This window comes from Psammomys obesus, unplaced genomic scaffold, assembly GCF_907164565.1.
Source record: "Psammomys obesus unplaced genomic scaffold, mPsaObe1.curated_primary_1811, whole genome shotgun sequence".
Taxonomy (NCBI): Eukaryota; Metazoa; Chordata; class Mammalia; order Rodentia; family Muridae; genus Psammomys; species Psammomys obesus.
The window spans coordinates 10,769,692-10,782,342 of record NW_026585895.1 but is presented as its reverse complement, the minus strand read 5'-3'; the positions used below and the strand labels follow the sequence as shown (position 1 = coordinate 10,782,342).

General features: G+C 39.7%; 1 protein-coding gene across 3 annotated transcripts in view; it reads right to left on the bottom strand.

Annotated features, from left to right (window-relative positions):
* Atf2 (activating transcription factor 2) overlaps positions 1-10,404 on the bottom strand; it is a 74,567-nt gene extending 64,163 nt beyond the window's left edge. For all 3 annotated transcript variants that reach the window (XM_055600412.1, XM_055600415.1, XM_055600413.1), the window contains exon 1: positions 10,256-10,404. The gene's annotated coding sequence lies outside the window, so the exon portion shown is untranslated. The remainder of the gene's footprint in view (positions 1-10,255) is intronic.
* Between the last annotated feature and the right edge of the window lie 2,247 nt (positions 10,405-12,651).

The following is a 12,651-nucleotide window of genomic DNA, read 5'->3' as shown; positions in this document are numbered from 1 at the left end:
AAAAGTTTAAGGAGTCAATTTGTAATAGATAGAACAGTCCCTAAAAATGTCTATGCGTCAATTCCTAGAACCTGTGAATAGGTTCTATTAAAATAAAAGGGAACTCTGAAAGTATACAGAGATTACAGATTCCAAAACAGAACATCCTTAGTTAGCCATCAGGTGAGCCCAATCTAGAGTACACTAAGCCATTCTAAATAAGAGATGCAGCCAGAAAAGGAAGCCAGCAGGGTTAGAAGTAGAAGGGCTGGATCTGCCATTGCCAGGATGGCCCCAAGGAAAGCACTTCAGTGTCCTCAAGTGAAGAGCAACCCATGGCAGGTGGAAACAAGGAGGGAAAGCAGTTCTACAACTGCACAGCAACAACTTGAGTGATCTTGCAAGTGGATTCTTCCCCAGTGACTGCAAACTGCATATAACACCGTCAATACATTGATTTTGGCTTTAAGATTCCAAGTATACAATGAAACCCAGTCATCTGTGACATGACCAGAATTAGAGATTATTAAGTTTACATTAAGTGAAATAAACCAAACAAACGCTGCATTCTCTTACCCATGTGTAAACAAAACACATTTAACACACACATGCACTCATTCTTAAAAAAACAAAAAACAACAACAAAAAAAAAAAAAAAAAAAAAAAAAAACCGAGAATGAAAGCAATGGTGATTAGCAGTCTACACAAAGTCAGAAGGTGAGGAAAGCTGATCTCAGAGTTATAAGTTAGATATGAATAGAAGTAAGAAGCTACTCCAAATAACGTTATGGACTTTTCTCTATAAAAGCTAGAAAAAGGATTTTGAATGTTTCACTATGGAGAAGTGAGAGGACTACGGAGAGATTTTTAATCTGTTTTAAAACACTACATAATCTATACATATATTGAAACAACACACAGAACTTTATTATTAAATATACTTCCAATGGTTTCATGATTCAATTAAAGTGGAGGGCTTCCAGAGGACCCAACAAGCCATTTAGACTCCCTGACCTACAAAAATAAAATTTTGTACTCCTATGTAGCTGGTGTCTGCTGCTTTGTGGGTTCCTTTTTCTCTCTTCCACCAGTCTTAAGCCCCTAACACTAGAAAAGAGAGGAAAAAAGATTGAGGGAAAGAGTGAAGTTATCATTAGACTACTTCCTACAATTAGCAGGGTTGAATTCCTTAGGTCAAGTTTGATCTTTACCATCAGGATATCTAATTTCTTCTTATTTCTTTATGCAAGACTGCTTGACAAACAGCAACCAACAGCATCCAACAACCAACCAGCCAACAACAGCCACCCTACCTCTTACAGCCCTAGCATTTATACAGCCTCTGAAAAGTTCCCAGAATTTCAAATGTCACACACTCACTGAAACTATCTGCAGCTGGCAAAACCATGGTGCTGCTAGAGCATGGCAAATCAAAGTCACATGCTGTGAAGCAGCCTCTTATCCCCACAACTGGTATTTTATATATGTATATATATATATATATATATATATATATTTTTTTTTTAAGAAACCAAAATTACAAAATTCTCACTAGAGTCTCAAGTGTAAGGTAAGTGTATGGTAAGTGTATTGTAAGTCAATAATAAAAAATCTTTATAGTGGACAAAAACATTAGGGTGCCAGGATAGGCTTGTGCTCTATCTCAAGGTCATTCAAGGGCAGCAGAACCATATAAACAGGCAGGGACTTTTCGTGTAATAATTTCCTTGTGACTTCACAAGTACCACAAAGTACAAGATAATCTTAGAACTACCCTGGGAACAGCAAAATATGTTAACAAATTAAGTCCATTAAGTCTAAAAACCTATAGCCATAACCTAAAAACAATTTATTTCCCATTCAATGTTAAAGTATGTTTGGGTTTCTTTTAAAGTATGTTTACGTTTTCTTAGGAAAATGTAAATACTATGATTTCACTATGATTTTCACATGTTCTTGATGGACACAAAAAAGAATTAAAAAATATTGTGTAAAATATAGACTAGGGCATGAACTCAAACAGTATTAAGTTTATGTAACAGTTATACTGCATTTTACTTTGACTTTAAATGTACATTTTCCTAATACTAAATCAAACTTCTTTATTTTTATGGCTAGGAACTGAACACTACACATTTAATGCCAAAATCTGCTGTGAGAATAAAACTAATCTTTAGTCTGTGGATTTGATATTATCCTTGTATATACTGGATATGAAATGCTTAGTTTATCAATGGGAAAAATAAAACTCCTCAAAATTGAGAAATGTTTTCCCAGCCTCAATGAGGAAAGCAGTAGTTTTAAATTTTTTCTCTCCTCACAACATTCAACAGATGTTTCCCAGGCATATCATTACCAAAAGTATACTGAAGCTTTGATCTCAAAGTTGATGAGATGCAAAAGCACACAAGAATGAGTATATAAATAGTGCAATTGTCCAATATCACAAAAGTTGTCCTTAATTAAAAAAAAAAAAAGAAAAGAAAGAAAGAAGGACATACTGGACACAATGTCTTTAATCCCGGCAGTCAGGAGGCACAGAAAGGTGGATCTCTGGGAGAAAAAAGCTAACCTGGCTAACACAGTCAATTCCAGGCAGAGCTACACAGTCAGACCCTATCGCAAAAGAAAAAGCAAAACACAAAACAAATTACTTTACTTTTAAAGTTAAACTTCATTTTAAATTATTCCCAGACCACTGATCCTGGCGATAAGTAGGCAAGTTCATGTTTTCCACAATTCATAGACTAAAAGAGACAAATATGAAAAATAGATGAAGTTTTACTAATAATAACTTGGTTTTAGATTTGGTAATTGAGTAAGTTATATAAAGTTTACAATAATGTTTTACTCAAAACATGTGAATAAAATATACTTACTACCTTCCCCTTATTAAATTTTAGGTTTTAAATATAAAAAATTTGGGGGCCAGGTATAATACATATACCTTCAGTCTCAGCACTTGGGAGGCAAAAGAAAGAGATTCTCTCTAGTGAGTTCCAGGCAAGCCAAGGTTGTTTTTATTTTGGGAGGTAAAATCTCAAGTGACCTAAGCTAGCAAGGAACGTGCAATGCTGCCAAGGGCAACCTTAAGCCTCAGCTCTTCTTGCCTCTATTTTCCCACTGCTGAGATTACATACCTCGGCTACTATGTGTAGTTTATGGTGTGCTAGAGATCACATTTTATGTATGAGAAATTGAAAATCACACCTCAATTATAATGATTTGGGGCTGGGAAAATTAAAAGTGGGTAAAGTCATTTTTTTGTGCAAGCATGCAGACCTGAGTTCAAATTTCTCAAAATTTTGCTAGGGCTCCATATGTGTGCACAGATGTAAAGGAACAACCCTACGAACATGCACACACCCTCATGGATGTGCAGGTACATAACACACATTTTTAAAAATCAATCAATAAACATCAGTAGTAAGAACTCACTAATCATTACAAAGAGGAAAAATATAGATTACATATAATTCCCATTATATAACAGCAGCAAGTTCACCTCTTTTGCTCTTTCTCAAGGTATGTTGATGTTCAAGAAAATGAAAGGAAAAAAATCCCAGTAGAATATCCATATTTCAACATTAAAACATACCTGATAAATTACAAAAGACAGCAGCAGCTTTTTAAAAAAAATTTTAATGACTTTTTTGGTTTTTTTATAATTTAATTTTTATTTTATGTGCATTTGTTGTGATGGTGTCAGATCCCTTGAAATTGGCATCACAAACAGTTGTGAACTGCCATGTGGGTGCTAGAGAATTGAACCCTGGTCCTTTGGAAGAGCAGACAGCACTCTTAACCACTGAGCCATATCTCCAGTCCCAACACCAGCAGCTTTTAACATGGCAATTGAGAACTGATGGTAAACTATGTTAGCTGTATTCTTTGTGAAGACTTCAAAAGAGAAATATTAGAACTGTGGCATTTTAATTTCATCAGAGATGGTATGAAAGATCTCACTAAAATGACGGTGGACTTAGTGGAAACTATGGAATCAATTTTTACAATCTCAAAATATGTATATGCTACACTAATACACGAAGGGAAAAGGGGTGCATAGGGAACAAAATGATATTCTGGAATGGGTTTATGGGAATTCTAAAGTAGTAGATTCTACAACAAATTATAGATTTTGAAAAAATTCAAATTTGTTGCCAAAGCTACCAAATAAATGTCTATTGTACTGTCTTCAAATCACATCATAAGCACACCTGGAGGGACTATAGGAAATGAGAATTTCTGAAAGAACTGACAGCGATCACCATGACATGCACTGAGTACCAGCAAGCCCCTGACACAGCTGTGAGCATGGACACACATTATTCAAATATGTACAAGCCTTAGTGTTGGTCTCCTTAAAAACATCTCAGTACCTGGCAGTGGTGGCTACACCTTTAAACCCACCACTTGGGAGACAGAGGCAGGCAGGCGAATCTCTGAATTTGAGGACAGTCTGATTTACAGAGTGAGTTCCAGCAGAGGCAGAGAAATCCTGTTGATAGATGATAGACAGACAGACAGATAGGTAGAGGAGGGCTAGGCAGTGGTGGCCACGCCTTTAATCCCAGTGCTCAGGAGGCACATTATCTCTGTGAGTCTGAGGCCAGCCTCATTTACAGCATGAGTTCCAGGACACGCAAAGCTTATATGTCTTGAAAAACAAACAAACAAACAAACAAACAAACAAAAAAGCAAACTGAGGCACAGAAAACAAATGATTTGCCTAAACATAACACAGCTCACAATTTGGGTGCTAACAACTACCCTAAAACTACATTCATTGTGCCAAAGAATGTATGATAGAAAATTTAATATGACACTTATGATCAGAAAATAGTTCAATGTGCAAAATGCACATAATCTAAGCAATGTTATCAGTCTGTCATAAGTTGTTGTAAGTTCCGGGAAACTAAGAGAAACAAACAGGGATGTGGCAGAGAATACAGATACTTGTCCCAGTACATCGGTTAACTATATAGTTTTCAACTATTAAGCAATAACTTATTTCCAGTAACAACTACCAATCAAGTAATCACATCATAACAACAAAGTTAGCAAGATGATATAAAGCTAGCACACTTTCACTAAAATGCCAGTGTGAGCCTGCCAACTCCACAAACATTTATAACCTTCTAGGTAATTCCATTGAGTTTATTATTTTATGTAACCAAGGGAAGAAAAAGGTAGCAAATACTGCAAAGTTCAAACAATAGAAATAGAAGAATATAGGGCTACACAGTGAAACCTTGTCTCAAACAAAAATATGCTCATTAATTCAATGTTTCAAATAAAAGTAGAGCATAGCCAGCCCACTTTACAGAGTGAGTTCCAAAGCAGCCAGTGCTACAAAATGAGATCTTGTCTTCAAAATTAAGCAAGTAAACTTACTAAATATTAGCTGGACAGGGTGGCTGATGACTGGACTCAGGAGGCTGATGCAGGAAGATTGCATGGGTCTGAGACACAGAGAGCTCCAGGCCCGCCTGGGCTACAGAGTGACACCCTATCTCAAATAAATAGCAAAAACTGAAAGCAATTTTTTTTTCCATTCAGACATTTAATACCAAGAAGTTTATAAAGTGGCTTAAGTGACTTGGTTAACTGTACATAATCATCAAAATCACAAAATTTATATAATGGAAAACTACAATTCTTGGAAAGGTAAAACTAAATGAGTAAAAGTAAAAAACTGGAATGCAAAAGTTTAGAAACCATTAGATAAAATGAAAACATTTTAGAAAACATACTTAAAAATTGAAAGTGGCACATGCCTTAAATCCCAGAACTTGAAAAGGAGAGGCAGCAGATCTCTGAGTCTGAGCCAGCCTGCTCTACATAGTGAGTTCCAGGAAAACCAAGGCTACACAGAGAAACCCTGACTCAAAAACAACAAAAAGACCAAATAAATAAATAATTAAATAATTTAAAAAAAGAAAAGAAAAAAAGCAAATGGTACAGATGAAGGTAAACATATACTACTGAAATAACTCAACTACATTTTCCAATTTGTCAAGTAGAATTATTCTGTTTCTCTAAGAACCTTGTCAAGGATCTCACGGTAACAAGCCACTCACTACTGCATTTCAAATGTTTAATTCTTAGGTATTAATGGAGAGAAAGGTTGAGAATTACCAAAAACAAAACAAAACAGGAGGAGAAAGAGAAGAAATATAAATATTTATAATTTTAGGGGCAGTGAGATGGTTCAACCAGCAAAGCACTTGCTATGTGAACTTGGCAACCTGAGTTCAATACCCATAACCCATGAAAGTGGAAGAAAAAACTGCCTCCATACAGTTGTTCTGATTGCCACACCCAAGCCATAACAATATACAAACAATACTAACACATTATACACGTAAACTGACAAAATGAAAGTTTAAATCCCTTAAAAATGATAACCAGCAGGGTGAGATGGCCCAAGCGCACAATTCCAGCAATCTCGGAGGCAAAGGCAGGTGGATCACTGTGAATTGGAGGCCAGCCTGGTCTACAAGGCCAGCCAAGGCTACACAGAGAAACCCTGACTCAAAAACAAAACAAAACAAAAGATTATCATAATGACAAAAAGAACAAAGTACACATCATAGATCCTATCTTAAAATGAAAATATCAGTTTGTCAACAAAATAAATGAGAAGACATATATATCACATACATGTTTATAATTGTACATGTCATATCTGTGCAACATAAAACACATACTTACAATTATCAATGGCCTTAAAGACTTATGACATTCTTCCATTTTCTATGAAATGATATATTAATGTTTTAATTTTTGAGAAACATCACAAAAAAAAGTGCTTTTCTAGGATTTTTCCCCACAGAAAAAAAAATAGTGATGTCTGTGGCTGGAGAGATAGCTCAGCGGTTAAGAGCACTGACTGCTCTTCCAGAGGTCCTAAGTTCAATTCCCAGCAACCATATGGTGGCTCACAACCATCTATAATGAGATCTGATGCCCTCTTCTGGCATGCAGGTGTGGATGCAGATAGAGCATTCATATACATAAAACAAATAAATAAATCTTAAAAAGAAGTGATGTTGACCACTATTTCTTCAACACCAGAGTTACATACAGGGGTAATGAGATGGCTCAGTAGGTAAATCACTTGCCACCAAGCCTGAGGACCAGGGATCCATCCTCAAAATCAATAGAATACTCTTTAAAGTTGTCCTTTAACCCCCATACATATGCCAATCCCCACACAGACAAGAAGGCAGACAAGCAGACAGACATATACACATAAATATAGAAACAAAGCCAAATCATATAGAGGTTTTTGTACATATAGACAGATATACAACTCAATAAAAAGGAGCTGCCCACTTTCCAGCAGGGCAGTAGTGGCACATTCCTTTAATGCCAGCACTCAGGAGGAGAGAGTGGCAGGCAGAGCTCTGTGAGTTTGAGGCTAGCCTGTCCTGTTCCAGGACTGCCAAGCTACACAGAGAAACAATGTCTGGAAAAACCAAAATAAAAAGAGATTTCCTAGCATGCATGGGTAGAAAAGAAAAAAAAAAAAAAGGCTTGAGAGTTAGTTAAGAGTACCTACTGTTCTTGGAGAGAAGCTGAAACAGGTTCTCAGAACCCACATGATGGCTCACAACAATCTCTAACTCTAGTTTCGGGAATTCAGGATTTAAGATGCCCTCTATGCACATAAATAGTGCACATACGTATTTGCAAGCAAAACACACACTCACATGGTGGCTCACACATGTGTAATGGAATCTGATTTCCTCTTCTGGTGTGTGTAAAAACAGATCACTAATATACATAAAATGAATAAATAACTCTTAAAAATACACAGAACAAACTGCATCTCAGGGAAATTTTCAGTCTAAAGAAATAGATGTGAATATAAGATAAACACAAAATGTTGAACTACTGACTATGTAACAATGCTAGGTGGTTTTTGTAGGCTACCAGTTAATACAGGGAGTAAAGTACTATATGTAGTAATTTTCATAGAGGCCAACTGAATTATCCAATTACTTTCATTGAATTCTAATCAAGGAGGGTTCCAGTAAAAAATGTGCTTTAAATATGAAAAATTTAATAACCTTTCTAAAGGCATTTCAATAAGAGTAACAGAGAAAGTAATAACAGTTCACAGAAGCACATATCATATTGGAAGAGCCCAAAGGCAAGAATGAGTGGAAACAGCATATTTGGTAAAGCTGTTTACCAGATTTAGCAATATAATTAATTAGGAGAGTACAGATTAATAATTAAAACTAAAGTTTTCAAGATTTAAAAATTTTTAAAATGTAGATTTCTTGATTTAATGTTGGCCATGATTTTAGTGGATAGTATCATTTCAAAATAATACAGCTTTAAAATTTTAATACAAATAAAAGCATCCCTCCAATTATTGTTAAAGGGCTGACATAACTGTTTCTATCACCATCTTTGTTTAAGAGTGCTCCTCCAAATAAAAAATAAGTGCCAGAATTTCTAAGTAATGTATTTGATAATATAATGCTCCAAATACAAAATAAAGAGCCTAGTAGAGTTAAAGGGATTTCTATGTAATCTACAGGAGTATTTTGATACCTTGTATCAAAAATAAAATAGACAGTGTCCTTGAAAGCTCTTCTCTAAAACTTAAGATATCAAAGAACTGCCAGGTATAATGCCTCAGACCTTTAATCCCAGCACTCAAGAGGCAGAGGCAGGTAGATCTCTTGTGAGTTCAAGGCCAGCCTGGTCTACGGAGAGTTCCAAGACAGCCAGCGCTGCACAGAGAAAACCTGTTTCAAAAGAACAAAGACTGAAAAACACCTTAGGAGGGTAAAATACATAATACAAATTTGAAAAAAAAAATTGTTTTAATAATTTTTAATACCTAGAAGCTTAATTATCACTTAATTATTGATGGCCTTAAAGATCCATGAACTTAGTTTTCTTGACTTATATAGACATGTTCTTAAAATACTCTACAAAATATTTCTATACTTTTGAAAAAAGTTTATTGCAGGGATTCTTCAAATAGGTTCCTACTGCGTCTCTGTTTCAGGAAATCACCTAGAATTAATTGTCTTAAAATAAGCTTTTCTAAAGTCTGACCTTTACAATTTTGGTGCAATAGACCCAGGCCATTTGGCTCTGAAGGAGTATTCCTGGAATGGCTATTACTTGACAATGGCAAGTCCAGGGGTTAAGAATTTCTTCAAAGAAGGCAAAATGAACTCAGAGAACAGTGTCTGGTCTGATATCAAATTCAGCATTACATGCTTGGTATGAATGAATGTCTCTGTAATTTATAATCCCTGAGAAACTTCCACAAGGTAATCTAGGTGTACAGGTCAACAGGCCTAAAGGTCTATCATGAGTAATCCCTTTTACTCCCTTATAGTGACAGCTATTTTACTCGACCTCCTCGGTTCTAAGGCTCCCATTAATAAGAGACAATTTTATATTATCTAGGTGCATAAAAATAGTTCACAGCTCCTCCTAGGTCTGCTTCATTGAGCGAACACTACGGGGAGACACACACACCTACCTCTCTCCCTTGTCCTTAGGGTATTAATAAAAGGCACATATTATTTTCCTACAAAAGCTCTGCAGAATACCCGTCGAGGTAAATGGGAGGGGGGGGGGGGGGGGAACAGCAGAATCAACCTGCACCCACACCTCAGCCCCGCCCCACCTGGAAAAAGTGGGGGGTGGCGGGAAGTGTGCGGGTGGCAGAAAGGACGGAAAAGGCCGAGACCCCCAGCTCCCAGCTTCTCCATACCATTGGCTCCATCACGTCCCACCGTAGCCGGAGACCCCGGCCAGATTGTCAGCCACGCTCTCCAATCCTTGTGCACCGCACCATCCCAAACCCCGCGGTCCTCGATCGCCTGAGTCCTGGGTGGGGGGCCCAGCGTGGGCCCTCTCGCGGCCCGACCAAGGGCTTGCGGCGGGGGTCTCCCCGTCAGCTGGGCGGATCCGAAGGACGCCCCGGGGACCTCTGGAGGATGATAAATCGGAGGGAGGGGTCTGAGAGGAGCCGTTATTCCTTTCCGCTCAGCCTCGGGAAAGCGCGCGAGGGAGGGGCCGCAGCCGCAGCCGCGTTACCTAACGGTCCGCTCGGTCCGCCAGGCCCGAGGCGGCGGCGCGGCCACTGCCTTCCCGAGGGTTGGGGTCCGCAGCAGGGGCGCCAAAGGGGGGGGAGGCGGGGGGTGGGGACTACAGGCAGCGACGTCGCCATGTTAGCCCCTTCTTCCTCTGCATCCCCACAGCCTCCAAGCCGGTGGCCCTTCCAACCATTACTCACCTTTCCAGGTCACTAATTCATGGTCCCTTCAGCCACCCGGGAGCCCGGAGCCCAGCCGTGTTTACAAACTAGCCCCGGAGGAGAGGGCTGAATCGCACTTTAAAGGCCACGGGCTCCCACAGGCTTCCGTCCTCTCTCGCGAGATCCGACTGACAGGCCTTCTCCCCGCCCCACTCCCGGCATCCCCCGCCGCTTTCCTCTCGCGCCCCGCCCCTTCACGCACACGCCCCTTCCTGGTTTCCTCCGAGGGCGCGCCTGCGGGTCAGGTGACTCCGCCGCGCAGGAGAAAGGGGGCGGGTTTTCAGGAGGGCGGGGACGGGGAGGCGGGAACCAAGGCACACTCGGACGCTGGTGATTGGGCGAAGACCACGAAAGGCGGGAAGCTGCTCCGAAGGGGCGTGGCCGAGGCGCCCAGGGACCGTTGTTTCGGTAACCAGGGAACTGCGAAAAGCTGTGATTGGCAGCCATCGAGAGGCGGGCAAGGGAGGCGGGCATCGGCGCTGGGGCGCGCGCGCAGGTGGCGGTGGAGAGAGCAGGGAGGGCGTGGGCGGTGTGAGAGAAGGAAGGTGAGGACCGGGCATCTTAAAGGCTCCCAGCCCCGAGCTCTGCGTCGGTTTCCGGTCTCGCCAGAAAGGTGGGCGCGTGAACGGAGACCCGCTCCTGGACCACCCTCAGGGCACCCGGAAGCCGGGGCTGGGCGGATGCGCCGAAGGTTTGGGAGGGTCGGGGTTTGCCAGTCATCATCCCCGCACCCCACGTGCGGACAGAAGCAAAGTGAGGCAGCCCTGCATGGAAAAGAGGAGCCTTTTTTCAGAGACGGCTTTGTTCAGAACTGAACTAAGCTAGACCTGGATCTTGATTCTTCGCCACCAACCCCCATCAAGTACATGGTCTGTTACATATGAGTATGTGCAAAGGAAATACAACGCCTTTCACCGTGTCACCATATTTTAAAACAATGCAACTATCTGTTCCTGGAAAAAAAAAATTACTGGAATCGTGGTGTGTTCTCTTTTATCAAATGTCCATTACATATTTATAGTTACAAATAAAAATATTAATTTCTATAGGATCATCTCAAGCTTTCGAAGCATAAGAAAACTACATTAACGTTTTAGAGAGCACTAAAGGACGCCCATGAGGACACAGCATAGCAGTGGCATTCTTCCCGCAATATTTTCCTTTTGCTTTGTAAATTGTAGTGGCAAGGAAATGCCTGTTAATGTTTGAAAGTAGCTTTTTTAACTGGGGGAGGGGGAGGACCTGGAGAGCTGGCAGTGGTGAGGAACGCTGGAAGCTCTTGCAGAGGACCCAGGCTTAGTTTCCCATCACCCGTATGGCTGCTCACTAACAGGTACATCCAACAACCTCTTCCGGCCTTTGTGTGCATGTGGTGCACATGAGTTCACGAACCGCAGAAACTCGTATTCATCGGGTAATAAGACCTTAATACTGAAGCAAGAAGAAAGATTGATTAGTAAAAGAGGCGAACCTTTACGACTCTAGAGCTGGTTCAGCGTAAGGTGAAAACAGCGTAAGGTGCAAAACATACTTATTCCTAATGAAGATTTTAGGGATATTGGTTGTCCAGTAAATACGTATAAGAAGAGCCGTGTGCGGTGGTGCTTAATTTAATCCCAGCAACCCAGGAGGCAGAGGCAGGCGGATCTTTTGTGAGTTCGAGGCCAGCCTGGTCAACAAAGTGAGTCCACGATAGCCAAAGCTACGCAGAAAAATCCTTTCTCGAAAAAAAAAAAGAGCAAGTTGAAAATGTGACTAAGGGTCCAGTGAAGTCTTGCATTAATTATTTAAAAAGTCTTTATTTTTGTTGCTTTTCCATTTGTTAATGCTTGTTTCTAATCTAGATTTATGAATACAAATTTATGTATTTATATAAAATACACTCAATGTTTCCACTCCAAGTAAAATTAAAATTTTAAGTTTTTCAGGAATAGTGTCTGAGAATTAATGAGCCGCAGTATAATAACGATGGCTGGCATGAAAGTGAGGTTGTAATGTCACTGGACCTTTTAATAGTTTCCTGGCCTGTATACATGTATGTGAGCCAACTCAATCTTCCTTTAAAACTAGTTTTAATTACGTGAGAAACCTGAAAGAAACCAGATTATTAACACTGTCAGTTCTGAAATTAAAATGAAAGTACCATCCCGTAATATTAGTAACACTGCATTAATGTTACTATATTTTAACACTAATTATATCAACAAAATGTCAGCTGTTCAGATCACCAGCTGAAATTATGATAGACAAAAATGTAGGACTGCCAAATCATAAAATGCTAGGTCTAGAAACTGTCACTAAAATGTTGCTTTCCTCCAGCTGACAGAATGTCCAATGTGAGGAAACAAAACAAAACAAAATTAAAACTAAAAATG